At 42.3% G+C, this 25,879-nt stretch overlaps 1 protein-coding gene and 1 pseudogene across 2 annotated transcripts in view; one reads left to right on the plus strand and one right to left on the minus strand.

Annotated features, from left to right (window-relative positions):
* Nucleotides 1–3,317, minus strand: part of LRRC8C (leucine rich repeat containing 8 VRAC subunit C) — an 80,520-nt gene extending 77,203 nt beyond the window's left edge. The window contains exon 1 of one of the 2 annotated variants that reach the window (XM_047725937.1): nt 3,181–3,317. The gene's annotated coding sequence lies outside the window, so the exon portion shown is untranslated. The remainder of the gene's footprint in view (nt 1–3,180) is intronic. The other variant, XM_047725936.1, reaches the window with a different exon arrangement.
* Nucleotides 3,318–16,636: 13,319 nt separating this feature from the next.
* Nucleotides 16,637–18,059, plus strand: LOC125098528 (palmitoyltransferase ZDHHC6-like; annotated as a pseudogene).
* The last annotated feature ends 7,820 nt before the right edge of the window (nt 18,060–25,879 follow it).

Below are 25,879 nucleotides of genomic sequence, written 5' to 3' on the forward strand. Positions count from 1 at the left end.
GGGGTACAGGGGTGCTAATCCCTACCATTTACAGAGCACCTAGTAGGTGACAGGAGCTGTCCTTTATATGGATTGTTACATTTAGTCCGGATAACACTCCAACTAAGTAGGTTTTATTAACTCCATTTTATGTCAGGAAATGGGCTCAGGAAAGTTCCATGGCAGGAATTAGTTTACACTCCTACTGGACAGTAAAGCCAAAATCTGATACCAGCTTTTCCCATCTTGAGACCATGCTCTTTCCCCCATGCCAACATAGCCTGATTTATATTTTAAGGGAAATGAAGTCCATTCAAAGATACCTTTATAGTCATGTCACCCTCATTGGTTGCAAATATGCTTTCATCAGTGATCTCGGGCTGGACATACAGCCAGCACTCCAGGGACTGAGTATAAAACCTTGCGAGTGTAATGGAGCCTATGAGACCGTCACTGTCATGTGGATGAGAACAGGTGATGAAAAAAAGTGAAATGTCCATTAGGTTAAGTTCTTAATCTGTCATTTAATGGAGATCAGTGGCAAGAAGAGGGGTTTAGGAAATCGATGGCCCTGATTCCAGATGTGAATTCTGCTATATATTAGTTCCATGGAAAACCTTGGACAGGTGATTCTACTTCTTTAATCTCAGCTTCTTCACAGAGTCATTACAGCAAGCTAACAATACATTTTTGTAGAAAAAAAGATAGGCAGCTTTGGATAACAAAAAAAATACATCAATAAGGCTAAAGAGGCTTGGCCTCATTCAGGCATTAAGCTAGCTATCTTGTCTTGGGCAAGTCACAAGCTCTGACCCTCTTTCTTCTGTAAAAAGTTGATGGCACCATCTACTTTAAGGATTTGTTTTATCGGGGCGCCTGGGTGGCTCAGTGGGTTAAAACCTCTGCCTTTGGCTCAGATCATGACCTCAGGGTCCTGGGATGGAGCCTCGCATTGGCATTCTGCTCAGCGGGGAGACTGTTTCCCTCTCACTCTCTGCCTAGTTGTGATCTCGTTGTCAAATAAATAAATAAAATCTTAAAAAAAAAAAAGAATTTGTTTTATGAATCTAAGTGTAATGTAGGTTAGGTACCTACAGTGCTCGGCTATATAATAACAATGTACCCACCATATTAAATCATTAACACAATGCTTGGCAAAATTTGTATAACTTTCCACCCCATTTGTTTTACACTTGGGCTCTATTACAATGTTCCTGGTGACTATAACTTAAAAATACTACAGACTATTGGAAAATCGTAACAGCAATTTGGTAAAAATTAGACACCTTAGGCATTTTAAAAATTGCTAACCTTGTATTGTTTTTAAAAGTTAAAATTTACATAAAAGGAAAATTATTCATTCTTTTATACTCCCTCATATTTTTTTTCCACTAAAAGCATTTTCTTCTAAAAGCATTCCATTAAACAAAGTGCTTAGTCAATCCGAGAAATAAAAGATTAGTACCATTAACAAAGACTTTGATAATTTTATTACTAAGAAAATTGTTAAACATGCTTGCTGTCTCTGATAGCACTGTTGAAGTGGTAGGAACCATCTGTGGTCAATCCATTATGTGAACCATGAAAAGTAGCCATCCTTGCAAAGCTGGTCCCCAACTGCCCCTCAAAAGCAAACAAACAAACTGATCTCAACACTGTATTTAAATTAAGCACTCCAACGTAAAGTAAGTCAGGGTTACACCCCTGGTCTTTCCTAATTAAGCAATTCAGAAGAAATACAAATATCATAGATTAGAGCTGTATACACCTAATGGGTTATCTATATCCACATGCCCAACACACGGTTTATGAATCTGAGCATATTTGGGGAAGTTAAATCTACATTTTGGGTTTACACAAATCGTTAAAAAATTTAAAAACGTACACACGTATAAAGTTCCTTGGTTCTAGAGATTTTGCAGTGTTGGCCCAAGCAAGGGGGTTACCATCACTTTGCTCCTTTCCCATCTAGATGGCATCTTATTGACTAGTCCATGAAGAAGCCTCACAGATGCCTTAGGAAAGCACTCCATACCTGTCCGTAAATGTGCCCGTGGGTCGAACCTCCATTTCTTACATTATAAGAAGTATGTGAATAAAATAAGACTGCCATTTCTTTGATCTATTCCTCCCCCATAAAGCTACAATAAATAGGACCACTCAACCCTCCCTTTGCCCAACGCCAGCACTCCCACAAATATGACTGGTTCTTATTTTTTACTTTAAGGAGGATGGGGACTTGCAAGTGTTTACCTAACGGGTTTGCTGAGTTTCAAATGTTTAAAAAGAATTTGAAACCAAGTGAAGTTTGATCTTCACACTCTGAAATACCCGTCCTGGGATGTGGGCTAGGTGTCTGTGGTTATTCAGAGCTAGGTACCGTGCGAGCTTTTGAAGGAACTGTAATCTGATGTACACCGGCAGGCGTGGGGTGGGGGAGGGAAGAACTGGCTGGGGAGAAAAGAATAGAATTAGCGTCTACAGGAGCACATCCCAAGGTTCCGGAGTTGCTAACTCCATCCCTAGACATCTCGCTGCTTGGAACCAGCTGGAAAGGGAAAGACCGGCGACCTTGGGTTTGGGTTGAAGGCGGCAGTCCTGGTCTCAACCGCCGGCCTAGACACCTGGCTTCTGGGGCTCTCCCGACCCGGCTAAACCCTCTCTCCCCTCGGGTCCTCCAAAGGGGCAGGCACGGCGGTCCGGTTCCCGTCGGAGACCATCAAATTCCTCTCCCCCGAAAGTGCTAACTTCAGGGACTCGGGGGTACAAAGGGAGAGCAGACCAGGAGGGACAGGCCGTGGGGTCTCACCGGGTTATCAGGTAGGGAAGAAGGACGAGCGCCCCGGCGGTGGCCACCTTTTCTCCTCGTCCTCCACCCCCCCATCCCTCCCACCCCCCACCAAGTCCGCAGAACCTGCGGCTGCCGCGCGGTGCTCCGCGCCAGGCTGGGGTCCCCGGTCCCGACGCTGGGGCTGGCTTGGGATGGGTGGGGTAGGGGCTGGCGGGTCCCAAAGCCCCAATAGCGGGTGGCTGCAAGGACCAAACACCGGGCAGGCGACCACCTTCCGCCCGCCCGAGAGCGGGAGCAGGCAGGGCGCGAGCGAGGCGGGGCGAGCAGTGGCTCCCGCGCACCTAGCGGACCCAGCCCGGCGGTCCTCGGCGGGCCACCCCTCTCCATCCCTCGGCAGTCCCCGCCCTTACCTCTGGGCGCGAGGGTGCCGGCGGGGAGGGTGCTGGGGAGCGGCGAGCTGTCTCCCGGTCCGGCTCAGCGGCGGCCAGCGACAGCGGGGTCGTCGGCGGGGCCGCTGCTCATGGCGTGTGGCTCCCGGAGCACTGCGGCCGCGGCCACCGCGGCGCCTTCCTCCTCGTCCTCTTCGCGGGCTCCGAGCCGGGACGCAGCTACCGCCCCAGCCCCGCAGCCCTCCTCCCCTCCGCCTCCCCGGCCGCGGACGGAGCCGCCTCCAGCGCCGCCCCGCGCGCAGCAGGGCCAGCGGCAGCCAGCGCCCCCCAGCGCCCGGCCCCGGGGTCGCCGCCGCCGCCGCCCGCCCGCCCCGCGGTCCCAGCCCCGCTGTGACGCAGGCCGCCGTGCCCGGGAACTTCCTCCTCTGCGGAGACCACCCCGCGCCCGGACTGGCCGGCGAGGCTGCCGCTGGCCGCCGGAGGCTTTCCCCTGGATGTGGAAAACGAACCCTCCCGCGCTTCCCGGCGGGGCCGCCCGGGCCTCTGAGGCGGCCACCTGGCTGCCTCTGCCTGGGGAACGGGCTGCGCCTAATACCTCCCCCATCCCTAACAGGACGCGGAAAACCGAGCCTTCTCTGCGCTCTGCGGCCGCTCCACTGCCGCAGCTCCTCCCCTGGGTGTTAGAGGAGAGCAGCTACCACTAAAAATAGCCCTTCTGGCAACTCCCCTGCAGGACTGGGGTCAGGATGGAGATAATCCCTCCTCCTCATTTCCCGCTCCTCAGGAGAACAGAAGGACCCCAGAAGAACACAAAAATGAGTCGGGGCGGGGGTGGGGTGGTAAGGCATTGAGGGAGACGGAGGAGAATGGTTAAAACCAATCTCCCCGGACACCTCCGTCTCCTCTCCAGCAGGAAACCCCATGTTCCCGGACACTGAGAGCTGGGCTCCCTCGTCTCTCAGCAACAGGTTCAGAGACGCTGAAATTGAACGCTCCGCCTACAATTGTGAACTGTGCATAAAGGAGTTGACCGTCCTCATCAAAACCACCTGTTATTAAGAGTATAGGGGGAGGGACTCTCCCTATTGATTGAGCTGAAGCATGATTTTCTTCTCCACAGTCTCCTACCCAATTTCAGCAAACTATGAAAAAGCAAACTATGTTCTTGAAAGCTGACAGCTATTCCTATGGAAAATCTTCTTCCCAGTGAAAAATGTGCAGACAACATTACTAGGTTATATAAAGTCTCATGGGATGCCTTCTCAATGTTAGTTATTCCAAGAGTACTGAAAATGAACCTACTGCTCTGTCCTGGCAGTCAGGAAAAGGCTGATATTCCTAATCGTCTTTCACTAGTTGACTGGTGCTTACAAGCAAACCTTAACAAAACAGGCACCTCCTTTAACCCCATTTCTAGTTCCAAGTCAAAATGAAAAGACAATTTGTCTAGAGGTTGTTCTCTTAAGCTTTCAACTGTTTTTCTGGTGCCCCCCCCCCCCGCCCCCCGTCCCCGCTCGCTGGGCAAACTACCACACTTTTTTCCAATCCAGTATGTTGTGGAAGTCAACCTTAAATCCTCTGACTTTAACACCACCAGCCTTAACTTCCATAGATCCTCACAAAAATCTAGGGTGGAGCTTTCCTCCTAGATAGCAGGAGGAAAATTTCGTGGAGAGTTCCTGGGGAAAGGGAGAGGCTGGCTTCAGCAATGTGCTAAAATTGCAAGCACCTTGCAAGCTACCAGATAGTATCTGAGGTAGCTCCCGCTCTTAAGCACCCCCCCCCCCCCGCCGCCCCCCGTGGATTTAAACGCTCTAATGAGGCAAATACTAAGGGCACAAACCTCCTGTCAGGGGCTTTGTTAGGCAAGCGCTTTCTGAGCATCTCCATCCTTCTGTACCATCCCATCCTGACTTCAAGCTTACACATCCCTGAAATGCTTCCTCATTACCCAGTGGCAAGGAACTATTAGACTAGACTTTGGACTCAGGTGAATCAGGAATAAATCCCTACTCTTCCTGTGTAAATGTAAGGGAGTTACTGCTAATTTTATTTTTTTCCCCCATCATCAGCAATATAAGGATAGTACTCTAGGATGCTGTGTGAATTAGATAACATGCTTAAAGCAGCAAGAACAATGCCAAGCGCTTTGTAAGTACACAATAAATGGTAGCTGTTATGGACTTAATCTACTCTTTATAGACCTGAAAGCAAAAGGATGAGGAATGGCAACAAGGCTTGGAAATGGGATATGAACCCTGAAAATTGAGTCTCCTGCCTCTGTCTCATGTTTAATTGCAATACTTTTGTCTGGACATGACCTTTCTTTCTTTCTTCCTTTCTTTCTTTCTTTTTAAATAGGGTGTATTGGGTAGGGCTACACGTAGTCATGAGATTGACATGCACTGTGAAGTCTGAGAGGCACTAATCTGAAAACCACTGTTATACTGCTTAGATCATGTCTTCTTATTTTAGAGCATGTACACCCAAAGTCTAGTCACCTCACCTCAGTCAACCTAACTTAAATCAACATCCACACTTATCAAGCCCTTGGAAAACCATCAGGTGAATCCACAGCCGACTCTTGTGAGTGCTGACCTCTGAGGGTCTCAAAGAAGCACCACAGAGGCCCTGATCTGTGGGAAAGAAGCACCAATACACCAGTGGATGGCTAAATCTGCAGATAGTACCAAACCTTATAGATACTGTTTTTTTGCCTGTACATACATACCTATAATAAAGTTTTATTTATAAATTAGACATAGAAGTCAACAGTAATAAAATAAAACAATTATAACAATATACTTTAATAAAGTTATGTAAATATGGCCTTTCTCTCAAAATATCATATTGTATTGTACTCCCCCTTCTTCCTCCTGTGATGATGTGAGGCGATAAAATACCTACGTGACGAGATAAAGTAATGTGAGGGACATAAGCGTTATGATGTAATGTTAGCCTTCTGACAGTTTGTCAGAGGAAGGATCATCTCCTTCTGGACCACAGTTCACTGGGCATCTGAAACCATGGAAAAAACCTCAGATAAGGGGGGGACTGCTGTATGAGGCTTATTCCCTGACTTCAGGGTATTCACAGAGCTTGAGAGACAGAATCTGGCAGCCCATGAGTCAGAGCAAACAGTTTCGAACTAAATGTGATTGCTTTTCAGAGTAAGGAGAGGGCACTATACCTCGGTGAACTATGTATATAGACCCACCATCTTCACCTTTCACTCACCCAATTCTTTAGATCAAAATTTGACATTCTCAATGGGTTTTCAAGAGTGAGTTCCCACATTGAGATACCACCCTACACCAGTTAGAATGGCCAACATTAGCAAGACAGGAAACAACGTGTGTTGGAGAGGATGTGGAGAAAGGGGAACCCCCTTACACTCTTGGTGGGAATGTAAGCTGGTGCAGCCACTTTGGAGATCAGTGTGGAGATTCCTTAAGAAATTGAAAATAGAGCTTCCCTATGACCCTGCAATTGTACTACTGGGTATTTACCCCAAAGATACAGATGTAGTGAAAAGAAGGGCCATCTGTACCCCAATGTTTATAGCAGCAATGGCCACGGTCACCAAACTGTGGAAAGAACCAAGATGCCCTTCAACGGACGAATGGATAAGGAAGATGTGGTCCAAATACACTATGGAGTATTATGCCTCCATCAGAAAGGATGAATACGCAACTTTTGTAGCAACATGGATGGGACTGGAAGAGATTATGCTGAGTGAAATAAGTCAAGCAGAGAGAGTCAATTATCGCATGGTTTCACTTATTTGAGGAGCATAAAAAAATAACACGGAGGACATGGGGAGATGGAGAGGAGAAGGGAGTTGAGGGAAATTGGAGGGGGAGATGAACCATGAGAGACTATGGACTCTGAAAAACAACCTGAGGGTTTTGAAGGGGCAGGGGGTGGGAGGTTGGGGGAGCCAGGTGGTGGGTATTATGGAGGGCACGCATTGCATGGAGCACTGGGTGTGGTGCAAAAACAATGAATTCTGTTATGCTGAAAAGAAATTAAAAAAAAAAAAAAAGTGAGTTCCCACACCAAGATTCCACACAGCTACAAGTTCACCGTGCACTGGTTGGCAGTAGGGAGCTGAAGTGGATCTTTCTGGGCAGTGTGGGGGCGTGGTAACAGATTTGGGGTAATATGGATCTGGGCTCAAGTCCTCAGTCCACTCTTACTAACTATGTGGCCCTGGCCTTAATTTTTGAACCCCAGTTTCTCCATCTGTCTATTTGAACATCAGTACCTACATTTTTTTAAGGTTCTGGTGAGACTTGAAAAGAGTACGGAAGTGGTAATTATATCGTTTTGCTGTTAGCTATAGTAAAATGCAGGCTGGGCTATAGCATTCCATGAAGGCATATTTCAAAAGTTGCTTTCTCTGTGAAGCTTCTATAGGCTCCAGGCAAGTGTAATTCTCCGTTCTTTGTGTTCCCCTAGTACTTACCATGATGTGGTACTATTTATCTCTTTGCATTTTTGTTTCACTACTGTACTTTTTTTTTTTTTTTCAATCTCTTTGTCAACACCGAGCACAGAGCTTGGAATTAAATGTTGAAAGAATGCATTTTTTAAATTTTCAGAAATTTTTTACTGGTCTGACTTTCAGTATACAATAATTTGTATTAAACATCAGGCTCTAGAATGCGAAATCCTCTAGCTCATAGAATTTATACTGACATTATGTATTATGTATATGCATGTGCTTAAACCTTGCTTTTTCAGTGCTGGGCCTGTTCTTGAAGACCAACCTGCTATGCTTGTTTTGTTTTATGTTTGATGTCAGTTGATCCTGCCTAGTAATAGTGAAAGTAAAATCTAAATTCTAAACCAAAACCACCAGCAGGGTTTAACCCAGCATTCTCTACCCACCCTATGCACATCTGTTCCCCAGAGCGGTTCTGAGCTTTTGTGGGAAGGTCCTGAGCTAACAGAAAGCATTGTTGTTTTAAGTTTCAGCTCATAGCACTGTTGCAACAATTAGCAGTTTCTGAATTAATGGTTGCCAGTTAAAATCCACCTTTAGCAACAGTTTTGAAATCCTTGACTCTGTGCCATTAAAAATGCGAAGACCGGGAGAATAAAACATCCCCTAGAAAATGTCGTGTGAGCAGGAAGTTGCCCAAGAGGTAATGTGGTCAAATGTGGTCTTGACCCTAAAATGGCAGTTGAATGTGTGCCAGAGGAGAGGCTGTTGGTGCTGAGGATTTAAAAATAAAATACTACAAAATTATGGGCCAAATTCTTCTAAAATCAGTCTTGTTTATTTACCATCACTCCCCCAACCCCCACCCACCGTCAACACACACAGACACATAAGATTGAAGTGGTCAGCCCCACTAATCTGTGATATACTTTGGAAATAATAGTAATAAACACTTGCTAGGTACATACTGTGTGCTAGGTACTAGCTTTATACGTATTGTCTGATTTATTTAGCCTCGCTATCCAAGCAGTGTTATTTCCTCCTACTGACAGAGGGGGAAACTGAGGCACATTATAAGCAAGTCACTAATCAGAGGTCAGATGACCAATGAGTAGAAGAATTAGGATTTGGGCCCAGGCAAGTCCAATTTCAGAGTTCTTCTGCTTAACCACTGCTCAATCAGATGGAAAATGAATATTTTAAAATTGAATACATCAAGTATATTCGATAAGGTACTTTTCAAGGAGTTTTTGAAATGGCATTAGTTTGTGCTTTTCCCAATAGCCTAGTCACATCCCAAATGTGTCTTCATGAGATTTTTTCAGCTTACTCTAACTGAAAAGCATTTTATTACTGAAAACAAACTTCTTAATGAAAGATCATAAAGTGTCTGTGGCTTTGAGTTTAGGCAATATGAAATATACCAGGTAGAGAAACTCATTCTTACAATTATTATTCATATGGGCCAGTGATAAGTAAGTAACTTTCATGTAATACATATATGATAAAAGCTTACAGTAAAAAATGAGTTTGACATTCTCAATGGTGGCTTTTATTTTTTGCATCTGAATCTCACTGCTATAATTCTAATATTAAATAATACCTTCCTGCTACTATTTATGAAGCACGTGCAGCCACTGCTCGAAGAACTTTACATGTGTGAACTCATTAATTAAATCTGAAATGACTAGCTGTAGCCATGCAGTGAATTATTCTGAAGGTAATGAAACATCCTTAAGGGGTTTAGAACATCCTTATTTATTAAAACAGAACAAAACACTAAGCTGTACCTCCTAAGGAAGGTAACTCAATTTTCCCAGGACTCCACATTTCCAGTCTTTTAACTCCATATCTTATTGTGCATATAGAATGTACTATAGAACATCTCAGATCACAGTTTAACACTGACTTGTTTCAAATTTCAGTGACATCAGCCCTGACAAAGCACCTAATTTCAAGCCTAAGGAATTGCTTCTTTCCTTTCACTAAGAAGGTGCTTGCTCCCTGAGGCATGGCTATCGATGGCTCAAGAAACCTTACCAGGATAGTGAAATTGAAGATGCTCTTGTTACTCACATAAACATGACTCTCTTTGGAAAATTATCATGGGGACACCCAGGGTGACTCAGTTAATCACTCTACTCTTGATTTTGGCTCAGGTCATGATCTCAGGGTTGTGAGATCAACCTCTGTGTCGGGCTCTGTGCTGACTTTGGAGTCTGCTTGAAATTCTCTCCCTCCCTTTCCCTCTGCTCTTCTCCCCACTTATGGGCTCTTCCTCCCTTTCACTCTCTAAAATAAATAAATAAATAAATAAATAAATAAATAAATAAATAAAATCTTAAAAAAAAGGAAAACGGTCATGAAAGGTGCTTTGTGTATTTAGAAAATGTTAAAAACCACGCCCAGATGATCTCTTCTTAAAGCCATCACTCATACTGATATATGATGCATTTTCCCGAGTTCATTTAATAATTTCCTGAATTTACCCATGTTGTCTACCTCTCTGGGAAAAAAAGAAAACAAAATCAAAACAAAAAACTAAGAAAGCCTGGTTTTCCTTCTCAGTATCAATGGTAATGGTCATTAATGGTCATTTTTATCGCTATTAGTGAAGAGAGCGTAAATCGGGATTAATGAGACCTATATTCCAGGTGTGGATCTGCCATTAACTAACTCTGGGACTTGGAACAGGTCTCCTAATGTCTTTGCATCCTCAGTGTCCTTACTTGCACTGAAGGGGTTGGAATAGGTAATTTATTAGGGCTTATTCAGTGCCAAAACTTTTCAGATCTATCTTAAAATGATACATATTTATCCTCCCTAGATTTCCATCAGTAATGGATATAATCACCAACATTTGATCAAGGAAAGGGGAAGGCCCCGCATTGCTCTAATCCATAGGAAATCTGCCTGGAACATGGCAGACCCATCAGGCAACATCTTCCCAAAGCACTGTTGTCATTCACCATCCATGGCCAGTGAGCTAGGGCCATTCCTCTGCTGAGGCATTTCCAAGCAGCTCTTCTTAGAACTCTCTCCTTTGAGCTTCTGGAGAAATAGGGTGTCCATGGTCAAATTCCCTTGGAAGATACTATCTCCCTTTTGGAGATTCACAATGTGTGTTAACACGCTTAGCACTCTGAGTAGTTCTGAGTTAAAAATACTTGTTTAATTTTGCTGACCCTAGCATTTCTCTAGCTTTATTTGATAATGGAGCTGTTTCCTTTGTCACAACTACCAACATTCCAGGAAGAACAAAATCTCTCAGAATAGAACATTTGAACTGTTATTCCAGAGTTGAAGACGGCAGAACCTTTGTGTGACCTTTTTTCTTTGGAAAGCACAGGAAATTATCAGCCCTATTAATTCATTTAATGAATGCTTACCAATATAAGCCCTCTGGGTAGATGTTTTCCATAGCTACTTTCCTTCCAAACATCAGCCCTAAATAGAGTGCCTTTCATCTCTAATAGGACAAAGAGCACCCATTCTCACCAGTAAGTGTGGCCTTTCTCCTTTACATTGAGGAATATTTCCTTGCCTTTACATATTCTTATTAGTCCCTGGGTTCTTTGACACCTTTTAGAAACCTGAAACTGGTTTAAGACAAACACAAACATTCTGAGTACTTAAAGGGCTGGCGTGGAATAGTTTTTTTTGTTTGTTTTGTTTTTTTAGTTTTATCTAGTTTTTTTTTTTAATTTCTTTTCAGCATAACAGAATTCATTGTTTTTGCACCACACCCAGTGCTCCATGCAATCCGTGCCCTCTCTAATACCCACCACCTGACTCCCCCAACCTCCCACCCCCCGCCCCTTCAAAACCCTCAGATTGTTTTTCAGAGTCGGTAGTCTCTCATGGTTCACCTCCCCTTCCAATTTCCCTCAACTCCCTTCTCTCCATCTCCCCATGTCCTCCATACAGTATGGAGTATTATGCCTCCATCAGAAAGGATGAATACCCAACTTTTGTAGCAACATGGACGGGACTGGAAGAGATTATGCTGAGTGAAATAAGTCAAGCAGAGAGAGTCAATTATCATATGGTTTCACTTATTTGTGGAGCATAACAAATAACATGGCGTGGAATAGTTTATCTATTAATGTCTTGGAAGACAGTTCTCCATCGGTTTCTAGTATTTTCACACATCTTAGGAACTGCCTGTCTTGTAAGCAAGGCCCTTTCTTCCAGACTGTAAAATTCAGGGATACTTACAGAGTGAATAGCCTTTGAAGATAAAGAAAATGTCTCCCTCTGGAGCAAAAGGCAATCAAACTTACTGTCCAGTATAATAATGTTTCTCTTCAGAGGAAGAGGCAGGCGTACTCACACTTGTTATAAAACATTCACATTCCCTAAGCTATAGCACTGTGTTGGGACCCAAGTAACCAACACAAAATTGCTAATGCTCTGGCTTCTGCTTTTGCTGAGTAATGAACTTTCATCTGATCCGGAGTTTCCTGTCTTCTATCACCATCCAAGAAACTGTTGTGGCCTTTTTTTTTTGTTAAGCTTGCAAGGGATAAAGTCTCAGATCCTCCACAGTTCTGACAATAACTGGCTTTTCCCTCCCCCTATGAATTGGACATTGGTAGAATAAGTTTATATCCTTAGGTGTTCTCCCTCCCAGAATCATCCCCAGTCTTGTGACTATTCTCTTCTCTGACTGCCTTTCTAGGCCTGTTGTAGCATTTATGGTTGTCTCTCCTTGTTTCTGAGGTCCTTTCAGTAGAGAGCTATTAGAAGTGATATGCTCTGATCATGAAATTTCAAAGAAAGACACCAGGAATTCTGCTCAGCATGATAACATTTCATTAAAATGATTAGAAATTATTTTACATGTGATCTCGTTTTTCAAAAGAAATTGAAAAATTAATCCTCAATGAAAAGGAAGTACCATCTTATAGTAAAGAATGGACGTGTGTGTGTGTGTGTGTGTGTGTGTGTGTGTGTGTGTGAGCACAGGGCGGGGTGGGGGTAGGGGGTGTCAGGGAAACTTCCAAGTTAATTGCACTGATTGCTTCCAAAAACAATGTAGAAAAAGACGAGTTCGGATAAGATAAATTGCTTTATGTGACCAAAGGGAGGATCATTTTACCACAACATGAAAACAATCATGGCCTTCTTTAGGAGACTGAAAACATCCAGATTTTCTTGAACGTCCTCAATATTCTTCAGCTTATAAAATGCTCCTGACAACAGTCTGATCTGATGTCATTTCACATTAACTGTTGAGTTCATTGGCTAAACCAGAATTCAAAATCGTGCTTTCTATAACAACGCTTCCGATCAGCTGCTTTGAAACAATCAGAAAATGTTTGCAGGGACTTTAGAAATTGGTTTGGAAACCCAGTCTAGAAATCATAAGTGGTAGTCTGATAACGTGCTACAGTGATCTGAATGCCAGAGATAGGGTGTAAAGTAAGCTTTGTTTAATACTCTATGCCAGGCACCATTTAAGCATTTCACATGTATTATATCACTCAACCCATGTAACAATACCATAAAATAGGTACTGTCACTGTCCCCATTTCACAGATGGAAAGGATGGGGCACAGATGGGTAATGTCATTTGTCTAAGGTCACGTGGCTAGTAAGTGGCAGAGCCAAAAACAGAATCCAGGCAACCTGACTCCAAAGCCTATACTCTTACTATTCCCTTTTTACTTTATAACATCACAATGTTTTAAACTGCTGGAAAGTGATTTTTTCCCCCTTAGAATTCTTAAAAGAAATCAACATCAATTTTCTTACTTCTTCTGATTTTTATCTCTAGATTATCATTTTCTCAGATATAATGCTTCATTTTTCTATGAGGACTATACCTCAGGACCACTAAGGGTGAATTATGTCTGTCATCAGCCCATGTGGACAGAGAAAGGAGATACTATGTAGCCCACTTGAGTGGGGAGACACTACAGTTAAGCCACCTTGAAATCTTCCGTGTAAGATTTTGATTTATCTTGAATTCCTAACATGAAAAATCTTTTAACAATCTAAAAGACTATAGATTTAATAATCTAAAATAGAGTTTTCTCTTTAAGTCTGTATTGAGAGAAGAAGAAAAAAGCAACAATATTTTAAAGGTTATCAGTTCTTTACTTGGGTAAGCTTTAATCTTTCATGATCAGGAGTGGTAGGTAATACCAAATCAACCACAACTGCCACAGTCCCCAGATGGGCACATTGTGACTCTGTCTAGACCAGCAATAGCATCACAATGCTTTTCCTCAAATAAGACTGGCCCCTTATCCCCTCCAATCTCCCAAGGAGCATGGAGGTGGGAAGACTAGGGGACTTTGGCACGCTTGAAGGGGAACAGAATTTTCAAAATCTTGGAGGACTGCTTCTTAGAATGGTGAGGACAGCCTTTATAGATTGCTGCCCAGCCTCTGAAATTCCAAAATATTTCTGAAAACTAGTGATAGCAAAGTTAGGCAGAACTTTCTGCACGATTAGATCTGTTCAGAGTTCTGAAGACAAATGGCATGGTACAAATTTCAAATGTGAGAGGGAAATACGCTTCTGTGCACCCTGCCAACATTTTCAGAGGAAAATGAGGGAGTCAGCATGGTCTTTGCAGAACAACTTTTGTGGAGATTTTTCCCTCTTCCTGTCAAGGCCTTGAAAAGCCAAGAGTTGAGTGGAGATTCCTGCCTGTCTGCTTCTGATAAATAGAGTGAAGCTAGAGGTTCAAGAGAATCACAGATGAATCCATCTTCCAATCTTTCTGGGACCCTAAGCAGCTGCACAGAAGTATTGTAATTCCTTAACTAAAAGGATTTGGATTTATCTTGATTTTAACTAGCGCTGCTTAAAACAACAACAACAACAAAAAACAAAAACAAAAAAAAAACCCAAACAAACAAAAAACCCATATAACTGAATTCTTACAAACCCAATTTTTTTTGGCAAAATCAAGTTCCCAAATGTTACAGTTGGATTACTCTGAGGGAACCCCGCCATCAGATTTGCATGTGCTTTCAGTGGCTTCACAGCTCTTCACCACCTCCTTGATTTTGTATGTATCTTTACTCCCCCTTTTAATTTCTCTCACTTTTCTTCCCTCCTCTTTCTCCTCCCCTCCAAATTGTATTGGTCTTTAAATGCCCTATCCAAATCCTAGCTCCGTGAAGTGTTTCTAACACTTTATTTTCTGAAAACTCTTATAGTAATTAATCATTTTTTTAGCTTCCACAGCTGTGAAAACTTAGATAAGTTGCTTAGCTTCTCTGAGCCTCAGTTTCTCCATAGATAAATGGGGATAATTACAGTACTTTATAGTGTGTTGAGAGGATGAGGTGATTTAATATGTGTGCCTGATCATAAATATGCAATGTGTCAATTTTTATTAATATTCAACAGTTAATTATATCTTCTCTTTTTTGACACTTTATATTTTTTTCGTTTCCCACATAGTTGAGGTTCAAAACTTATTTGTTGAGTTAATTATTTTAACATTGAGTCAAAGGGGGAGTATTTCCTTCACATTTTTTAAAAAATAAATTCACATTAAAAAAATAAATTTAAAAAATAAATTAAAATTTAAAATAAATTTAAAAAATTAAACAAAAATTAAAAATAAAAAAATAAAAAATAAAAAATTATTTAAAATAATAAACCACATATTTAAAAAAATTAAAAAAGAAAATAAAAATAAATAAATTGCTCTGTTGAGCAGCATCTGACTCTTGATCTCAGCTCAGTTCTCTGTCTGAGGGTCGTGAGTTCAAGCCCCATGTTGGGCTTTATGTTGGGTGTGGAGTCTACTTAAAAAAAGAAAATTATGAACTGATAAACATGAAGAACTGCCAGTTGCCAGTTTTCTTAAAAGCCAAAATCTTGATGCTTGATATATAATTTTTTTTAAAAAGTAAACATAATAAAGTATATTTTTATACTTTTGTTTCTATTTCAACATAACACCCATGATATATAAAATAATAATTAGTTCTCTTTCCCCAATCGAAACCCATGAAATTATTTTTTTGAGAAATTCTTGTGTAAAATATCATGTTGCAGAACTTCTGTGACTATAAGTGATTCAGTGTCTTTTGTTAATGTTATGGGAAAAAAAAGTATTCACTGAACCTTTTGAAATATTACATTTATTGTTCACCGAAATCTGCATGTAGGAAGAAATAGCCAGTTTTAACATATCAATGTTACAGGTTCTTATTGGACCTGATTTCCACAGGGGTGCATTCCAACATTCCCCCAGCCGCTTCAGGAATTTGTGATCTGCAGGGGAAGGGAGGGCCTTGCGCTCCAAAGAGAACACATTTCAAAAGTCCGTTTGAAGGGTAAAAACTGACCATGTTAATTTTAAAACAGAAATAGTTCAGCCATTTGAAGACAAGAGGAGTCAACATTTTTGTTCAGAAGAATAATGGAAATATGGCATTAAAAACCAGGACAGAGGTGCTGAAGGTTGCTCAGGAGCTAAAATACTAAGATCTTTTCTGCTAGTTGAATTTTCAATGTTTAGAACACAAAGCTCTGTGAATCACAAAGGAGCTAGTTTATCAGTATTGGATTTCTTTAGAAAGTAGTTTAACCCTTCAACTAGTCTCCTCTCGTCTTCACATAGTAGTTTGTAATGGAGACAAAACTTTGAATTGGGGACCAAACTGGAGTGAAGACGAGATTGGCTGGGGCAGTTTCCACATTCTGCCCTCTTGCAACAAGGATTTGCTTTTGGCTTGCACTGGTCTGAGGTACCCAGATGGAGTTATCTGAGAAGGGGAAAACTTGTTCCTGGTGGAACAGGAAATGCAATGGTTGAGGGACAGGCACCAGGGACCAGAGATTGGGTTTTAAGTCAAGATCCTGGACTCCTCTGGTCAAGATAAAGAGCTCTGTGCATGTTAAAAGTGAAAATGGCATAATCTGTGTTAACATCCCATAGTTTGAAGGCATGATGATGAAAGAACACACATAGATTTGTGGCACATGGAAAATGTGTGCACAGGAAAAGAGACCTATGATTTTCTAAACATAGGAGGACATTCATTCTTTCCCACCAAAATGTCTACATTCTGCTTGGTTATCAAATCTGAAAATTTCTAAGAAGACTGTGTTCCTGGAGTCCCATCAGAGCCCTTAGGGATATAGCAACACATTCTACCATGGCCATGATTGACCCTGCATTGTGGTCCTGGCCTTTGCATATCACTGGAGGAAGTGTGACTTTATTTCATCATGTTGATGAGTTATAAATTATAAAATTCTTTTTAATTACTCCAGTGCTATGTTTATGGGTCCTGGGTTTGTCCCTTTGGGGTGGAAACCAGAAGATTCTCAGGATAGTAAAGCCCGCCAAGCATATAAGGCACTATGATTGCGTCACTGCAGAAGATCTAACAGGTGTGTGATAAAGATGTACCATTGGTTTCCTTGGATGAACAACTGCTATAGTTCCCAAAATCATGCTTCCTCCACACTGTTTCTCCTTGAGCACCCCTGGGTTGTATTCATGCTGCTTCATTTTTTGTTATGACTATGTTTACACAGCTTTATAGTTGGCTCTCCTTTGGGAGAAATACGCTGAAGATTGATATGAATGCAGCTTGGAGAGATCCTCTCCAAGGATCCTCTCCAATTATTCCCTTCGAGTTAGCAGCATTTGCGGTCACCTTGTTTGCCTTGAGATTAGCTTTAGGAACAACCATCGCTGTTGGGATGTTATTTTGTAACCAGATGAAAACAATTTTCACAAACAAAACTTCTGTTGAATCCTAGGTTGAAGAAAAGGCTAAAGATTAAATTCAATATTACCAACTAGATGAGGTTTTACCTTATGATATGGAAGTAGATGGAAGAACTTTAAATGGGTATTTACATGGTCAGGGTCCCTGAAGGAGATGGGCTAGAGTGGCCAATTACAGAAGGCTGTCACCAGTAGAACTTAACAGTAGAACAATTGAGACAAAAAACAGATAAAAGAGTCAGAATTGGGGGAGCCTGCGTGGTCAGCTGGTTAAGCATCAGACCTGTGATTTCCACTCAGGTCATGATCTCAGGGTTATGAGACTGAGCCCCAGGTTGGGCTCTGCATAGGGTGTGGAGGCTGATTAAGATTCTTTCTCCTTCCCCACTCCCCACCATGGACTCTAGGGAAAAAAAAAAAAGGAAGAAGAAGAAGCCTTCAGTATAAAGCAGTAGAAGATTCTAGTGGTACTTGCTATCCTTTGACTAAAGGAATCAAAAGGAATGAAAACCTTCTTCACAAGCCCCTTTACTGAAGAACTTCAAATAAAGATATAGAAAGGGGAGTTCTTTTCAGCCACGAGATGGTTATGATACTGATTGCTTAGAGGTAAAATTCTTGATGATTCCTTTGATAGAAGGTGTTTCAAGAATAAGAGTCTGCTTTTCTAGAAAGTGTGTGAAGTATCTGTGTGATGCTGAAATAGATCAAACCCCAGAGAGTGAGAAGAAAAGTAGATAGCACACAGTTAAAGTAAAATTGTTCTTTAAGCCCTCTCCATTACACAAAAATTATAGATATTACTAAAGAATTATACAATGAGCCTACTCTGATCAAGGTGTGGTTTGTTTTTTTTTTTCCTCAAAGGTATCCTAGTGCCATGATCTAAATATTTTTATTACCATTTTGAAATGGGAGAAGCCATTCTGCTTATGCCTTTCATTTCCTGCTCCTCTTTGCCACCCTTCTTCACCCCAAAAGGAAAAACACGTTACAAAATGTAAGTCCATTGCAGTGTCCCTGGGATTATTTTTATGTGGTTGCACACTATGGACAACACCTGCAGATATAGTGATGCTTTTACCCATTTCCCCAGCTGACATTTCTTATGTATTATTCTAAATACTACAGAACTTAGTATGTTAGGTTCAACATAAGCTTAAATTTTATTACCTGTCTTTTAATAATGCAAATTTTTATCCAATCTAACAAAGATTGATGGATGTTCTATAGAAACAAAAACAAAAAAAGATTGCGAGTTGAAATCTTCAAAACCTCTCTCAAATGCCTCCAAAATTTTCCGTTTCCACTTGTACCCCCTAGGTTAGTTAGCTCTCATTGCTTTATGGGTACACGGGGGCTACTGGCTCCTTCCTAGTCTTTTGTCTTCACTTCATGCAGACCACCCTCCATATAATCATCTATCTTCCAAAAGTATAGCTCTCAGCATGTATATTATGAGCCACCTCATAGCTGCTCAGTAGTAGCTGCTCAGTAAATCACTTGCTTTAAGCGATTCCACATTGCCCAAAGGAAAAAGCTTAAACTCAAAGCCCTAATGTTTTGTAAATAATAATAAAAGACTATGATATGGGGCGCCTGGGTGGCTCAGTGGGTTAAAGCCTCTGCCTTCGGCTCAGGTCATGATCCCAGGGTCCTGGGATCCAGCCCGGCATTGGGCTCTCTGCTCAGCAGGGAGCCTGCTTCCCCCTCTCTCTCTGCCTGCCTCTCTGCCTACTTGTGATCTCTGTCTGTCAAATAAATAAATAAAATCTTAAAAAAAAAAAAAAAGACTATGATATAATAAAGAATATATTTGGCCTTTGCCCCGGGTTCCTGGTAAAAGAGCTCCCAAAACTCTTGGAATTTCCCGAATGATAGAAGTGTCTTTGTTAAGCTAATGAGATGACTCATCAGCCTGGGCCTTCAGATAGCTTCAGGATGGGGGTTGGACATCAGAGAGGCCAGCCATGTGATTAGAGTGTTGCAGTTTTGGCCCAGCCTCACGTGGGGTGAGGGAAAGTTGTAGGGATGGGGAGTTGGAGAGGGGTGAGTTTGAGATCAGTCATGTCTTCATAATGAAACACCAATAAAAACTCTGACATCAAGGCTCATTGGAGCTTCCCAGTTGGTGAACTCACAGAAGTGCCTGGAGTGTGACACATTCTCTCTCAGTCCATGGGGAGAGGGCACATAAGCTGAGTTCTGTCCTAGGCTCTCCTCATTTGGCTCTTCTTGAGTTGTAACCTTTCAGATACAACTGTAATAAGTATAGCATTTTCTTGAGTTCTATGAGTCATTCTGGTGAATTATCAAACCTGAAGGAGTCACAGAACCCTCACATTGGGCAGTTGGGCAGAAGTTTTGGTGGCCCGGGGACTCCCTGAAACTTGTGACTATCATCTAATGGGAGGGCAGTCCTGTGGAAGGCTCTGCCCTGAACTTGTGGAGTCTGCACCAACTCCAGATAGTCGGTGTCAGAACTGGGTTGGGTAGAAACAAAATCCAGTATTAAGTAGCTATTACTGGAATCTACAGAAATAGACCATGGAACCAGAGCATGACTTTGGATATCATAGCTGTAATGGAAAGATTGATTTACTAAAAGGCTCCTGGGACCACAAAATGATAATACCACTTCCTGTGCTCTGGGTTAAGCAGAACCCGGAAGTTAGGTTGGCCTCATGCTGAGGAACCATGCCTGTGAGTCATTTGAAGAAAGAAGAATCAAAATATTTTGACTAGCCTAGGGGAAGGCATTTGAAATGCATTATGATCTATGGTCTTGATTCCATGGGATGGGTCCTACCAATGGCTTATTTTGACAAAGACAACATAAGTGTCCTTTTCCACTTAGTTTCTCTGAGGAACATTCCACTTTGGCAAGACAACTGAGCCTGGCTGACAAGTTATAAGTCAATGGGTATGTTCTGTGTGAAGATCTGGAGTTTTCTGGGCTGTCTACATCCTAGTAGCACTTCTGAGAAGAATCGAGCTGCTGGTGCTAGTGAGAGTGGTTATGGTAAGAGAGAGGCCACTGTCTATTTGGTGCTCGCCAAGGTATCGGTTTCCAATTTTGGCAGTAAAACATGGCGGCAGAGGGAACGAAAAGAGAAGGTCCAATGCACTGCACCCCTCTTGCCTACCAGTGAGTGCTTTGACTTGAATTAGCTGATTTTATCCTCATAACCTCCCTGGGGAGGAGGAGGAGGAGGCTTGATCATCCCACCTCACAGAGACCCAAACTGTGTCTGTGAGTTTCTGGAGGTCTCCCAACTCGTAAGAGAAGAAGCAGGAGAATTCAGCGTTGTCTGAACCCAAATCTAAACCCCCCATTCTCTGTTACAGATGACAGATGACAGATGACGTGTCAGCTTTGGGCCGCAACTTGGCAGGCTTGACTTACACTCTGGGTGAAGAAAGCAGAGAAATGTTACCTTTTCCCTTTCAGCTTAGTCTAGAGTATGCTCCTGAACCAGTTACCCCCAGACAAGCCAGAGATTACCACTGGCAAAAAAATACTGAAATCTTTTGCAGTCTTTTCTCTCAGCATTCTCTCACTGAAGTAATTGGTGCTAATTCTGGGCAGGCGGGAACGAGTCCTCCTCACAGCCTCCTGGAGACATTGCTGGCACAGCCTCCCAGGGCATACTTGGCCGTGTTTCCAGAGTGCTCCCCCCATTCCCCTGAATTAGCTCCATCTACTTGCAAGTAGCAAACAGTGACTCTTTCAGCAAGAATCCTTGATGGTGCATCCCTCTGACTGCCAGAAGATTCTCTAGAAGGCTCGAAACATGCTGAAACCACCCTGGGAGGTTGAGGCTAGAGGACCTACATTATCAAGAGTCTATGAGTCATTAGCAGGTGCCTTTGTAGCGTGGTTGGCCAGGCCCTGACACTTGGGTAGTGTAGTGTAGTGTAGTGTAGCGCCAGACCGTGGTAGTGGACGCTCAAAGGACACTTTGAGACACACAAGACATGCTGACCTTCTCGGTGTTACTTGGCCACCAGCACAGCAGCAGCCTAGGACAGTGTCTTGCCTGTCCAAAATTTTGAACAGACCCGGGGGCTGGAGCCTGGGCTGCAGGCAGAGGGTCACCGCTCACCAGAGAACGAACACCTCGAACTGAACAAATTCTCCCTCCCATTTCCTAAGGTTCCCCAGCAGTTGATTTCCCATGGAAACAAGCAGAAATCTGTTTTAGTCATCTGGCATTTTTTTAGTTCCCTAATTTGTATGAGAACCTGGAGATATCGACATATGGTACATTCATTACCCCAGAAAGCTACAGCTGAAAGAAAAATAGTTAAAGCCAGTCTTAAAACTGGAAAGCTTCCGCATATGCCTTCAAATGACTTTCTCTAATCTCAGAGACTGTCCAAAATGCTTCCAGAATCATTGTTTCTATTGCAGCTCCGTGCTTCCAGCAAGATACACATTTGAACTTTGGTGTGTGCCTCTCTTCCAGAGCAGCTGCCCCCTTTACCTCCTGACCCAGATGGAGAGAGTGGAAGGTGCTCCAGCCCAGTCCTGGGTGTGACCCTTGCACTCACGAGTCCTGACCTTGGGCTAAAACAGCTCGTGGGCCTCATTTTCCTCATCATGAAAATGTCATTCAGTCACCTACCAAATATTTACTGAACATCTATTTTGTGGCAGGCACTGTTCTAAGCACTGGGAAGGAAACAATGAATAAAATAGCATCCCCACCTTTGTGCAGTTTAAAACCCTTGTGGGGGAGAGATGCAAATGAGTAAAAGGCATAATACATTAGCTGACAATAGGGTCATGGAGTAACACAGAACAGGGCAAGGGAATGTTTGTGCAGGATGATTGTAAATGAGAAATACACTGGGGTAGGAAGTCCTCCTGAGAGAGGAGGCTGCTGACGAGAGGCCGGAAGCAGGTATGAGGTGCGCCGGGGGGATAGCAGTGGAAGAGCATTTTGCAGGGGAGGCCCTCAAGTCGGGGACTACCTCTGTTTTTGAGAAATGGCAAGAAGTTCGAAATGGCTAGAATCTGTGAGTGTGGGGTTTCAGAGGCCACCAACGAGGGTTTGCCTGTGGTTGCTCTCTGAGGGTTCTGAGCAGGGGAGTTATGCTCTAAGTTGTGTCAAGGTAACTGTGGCTGTCCCTCTTCAGTGACGGGGTAGGGCTGCCATCGCCACAACTGAAGGGAGGCCCCGTGATGGGCGGGACCCGGGGACTTGGCATCTGGTGGTGAGAAGCACTTGAACTGTAGCCTATATGTTATTTTGAAGGTAGAGCTGCTGGAGCTACCAGAGGAGAGATGGATGGGAAAGAAATAAGGGAGGGAAGGCCAACTCCATGGTTTTTAGCCTGGTTACCAGGAAGAAAGGAGTGTTCATTTTCTGAGACTGACAGTAGTTTAGGAGGACAAGCGGGGAGGCATGGCACATCTGGAATTCAGCTGGGGGCATGGGAAGTGTGAACAGCCAATAGGTAATCCAAATGGATACAACGAAAACATGCTGCTCAACACACAGTAAAACTTAATCAAATGAATTAGATCTGAAAGAATGACTGCTTTTGTCTTCAAGAAAAAAAAAAAAGAGCAACGTCTTCTCACTGTGTGGTGAGAAGCCAAGATGCCTGAGAAGTCAGTCATTGTGAGAAATGAAGCTTCTGTGCTTTCCTAGCATGGTCACTATTATCGTTATCTCCTTGCAGTTAATTATCTAAAGGGATTCCAAAGGTTCACAAATTTAAAAGTAAAGGAAGCTCTTGTCATGGGAACATACAATAAAGAAAGCACACATCCAGGGTGCCTGTGTGGCTCAGTGGGTTAAACGTCTGACTCATTATTTTAGCTCAGGTCATGATCTCAGGGTCATGAGATCAAGCCCCACATCAGGCTCTATGCTGGGCATGGAGCCTGCTTGAGAGTCTCTCTCTCCCATGTCCTCTGTCCTTCCCTCTCTCTCTAATAAAAAAAAAAAAGAGAGAGAGAGAGAGAGAAAGCACCCATCCACCCACCCATTCATTTGGTTTCTTTATGAAAGTTACATGGTGCTATATAGTCTGAATGTTTGTATCCCCACTCCCCCTCCCTCCACACACACCCTAGCCAAAGGGATATGTTGAAATCCTAACTACCAATGTGATGGTATTAGGAGGTGGAGCCTTTGGAACTTGGTTAAGTCATAAGGGGGGAGCCCTCATACATGGGATTAGTGCCCTTATAAAAGAGCTCCCACAAAAGGACTTACCAAGGGGCGCCTGGGTGGCTCAGTGGGTTAAGCCGCTGCCTTCGGCTCAGGTCATGATCCCAGGTCCTGGGTTCGAGCCCCGCATCGGGCTCTTTGCTCAGCCGGGAGCCTGCTTCCTCCTCTCTCTCTGCCTGCCTCTCTGCTTACTTGTGATTTCTCTCTGTCAAATAAATAAATAAAATCTTTAAAAAAAAAAAAAAAAAAGGACTTACCAAACTCAACACCTAAAGAACAAATAATCCAGTCAAGAAATGGGCAGAGGACACAAACCGACATTTCTGCAAAGAAGACATCCAGATGGCCAACAGACACATGAAAAAGGGCTCCACATCACTCAGCATCAGGGAAATACAAATCAAATCCACAATAAGATACCACCTCACAACAGTCAGAATGGCTAAAATTAACAAGTCAGAAAATGACAGATGTTGGTGAGGATGTGGAGAGGGGGAACCCTCCTACACTGTTGGTGGGAATGCAAGCTGGTGCAGCCACTCTTGAAAATAGTATGAAGTTTCTTCAGAAAGTTAAAAATAGAGCTACCCTACAACCCAGCAATTGCACTACTGGGTATTTGCCCTAAAGATACAAACGTAGTGATCCAAAGGGGTCTATGCACCCCAATGTTTATAGCAGCAATGTCCACAATGGCCGAACTAGGGAAAGAACCTAGATATCCATCTACAGATGAATAAAGAAGATGTGGCGTATATGTACAATGGAATATTATGTCATCAAAAAAAATCTTAAAAAAAATGAAATCTTGCCATTTGCAGTGACATGGATGGAATGCTAAGTGAAATAAGTCAATCAGAGAAAGATAATTATCATATGATCTCACTACTAAGAGGAGTTTGAGAAACAAGACAGAGGATCATAGGGAAAGGGAGGGAAAAATGAAATAAGATGAAACCAGAGAGGGAGAAAAACCATAAGGGACTTTTAATTTCAGGAAACAAATGGAGGGTTGCTGGAGGGGAGGGGGTTGGGAGGGATGGGGAAGCTGAGTGATGGATATTGGGGAGGGTATGTACTATGGTGAGTGCTGCGAATTGTGCAAGACTGATGAATCACAGACCTGTACCCCTGAAACAAATAATATGTGTTAATAAAATATATATATTTTAATATATATATATTTTAAAAAAGAGCTCCCACAGAGCTTCCTGCACCTTCCACCATGTGAGGACACAGCAAGAAGTCAGCAGTCTCCATTCCAGGAGAGGACCCTCACTTGAACCCAGCCATGTGGCACCAGATGTTAAGTTTCCCAGCCTCCAGAACTACAAAAAATAAATGTTGTGTAGAAGCTACGCGGGTTGTGGGATTTTGTTATAGTATCCCAAATGACTAAGACATACAGGCCAGAGTTGGAAGGAGGGTATTTATGACTAAGGATGTAGAGAAGACCACGGTACCTATGCTCATCTCAGTTTGAACAAACTTTCAGGTCCCCAAATAAAGAGAACTGGGAAGCTGGAGTCAAGCTGTATAGTGAAAATCATAATTATAATATCTTGTTTGCAAGGTTGCCCAGGGTCTGGGTCATAGCAGGACTCAATGAATCTTAGTTCACTTCTTCTTAAGGACAAGAACCCTGTGTTATTAGTCTTTGTACTCTTAGTAGGTACATAACAAATGTACTTATTTCCAGATATGAATGTAGTCACTTTATATATTAATACATTTATATTTTTATATTGTATACTAATTTTATATTAGGTACTAATATATATATTAGTTATTAGTTATATATATACTATATATTAGTTATATATATACTACTATATATTAGTTATATATATACTACTATATATTAGTTATATATATATATATATACATATATATGTATATATATATATAAATGTTTCTAAGGTCCTAGAGACTTAAGGATCAGGTAGAGGCAAAGTTGAGACTTCATTTTAGAGCAGTGCTACCAAGGAGAAATATTGCAAAACTACATAGATAATTTTATGATTTCTAGTATACACATTTAAAACAACAAATAATAAAATTGATTTTTGATATTATTAAACCTGAAGTATTATCCTTTCAACATGTAATCCATATAAAAATATCGATATATGCTATTCTGTTTTTAACTAATTCTTTGATATCCAGTGTGTATTTTATACCTACAGAATATCTCAATTAAAACTAGCCACATTTCAAGAACTTAATAGCCACACATGGCTAGGGACTGTCACACTGGAGAGCATGTTTCTGATGGCAATAGGCAGTTTTTTTTTTTTTTATTTTGCTTTATATTTTTTGAGCCTGACATAAATAGTACCTCTCACAGGTAGAATCAAAATAAAAAAAAAAAAAAAA

This window comes from Lutra lutra, chromosome 4 (genome assembly GCF_902655055.1).
Source record: "Lutra lutra chromosome 4, mLutLut1.2, whole genome shotgun sequence".
NCBI classification, from domain to species: domain Eukaryota; kingdom Metazoa; phylum Chordata; class Mammalia; order Carnivora; family Mustelidae; genus Lutra; species Lutra lutra.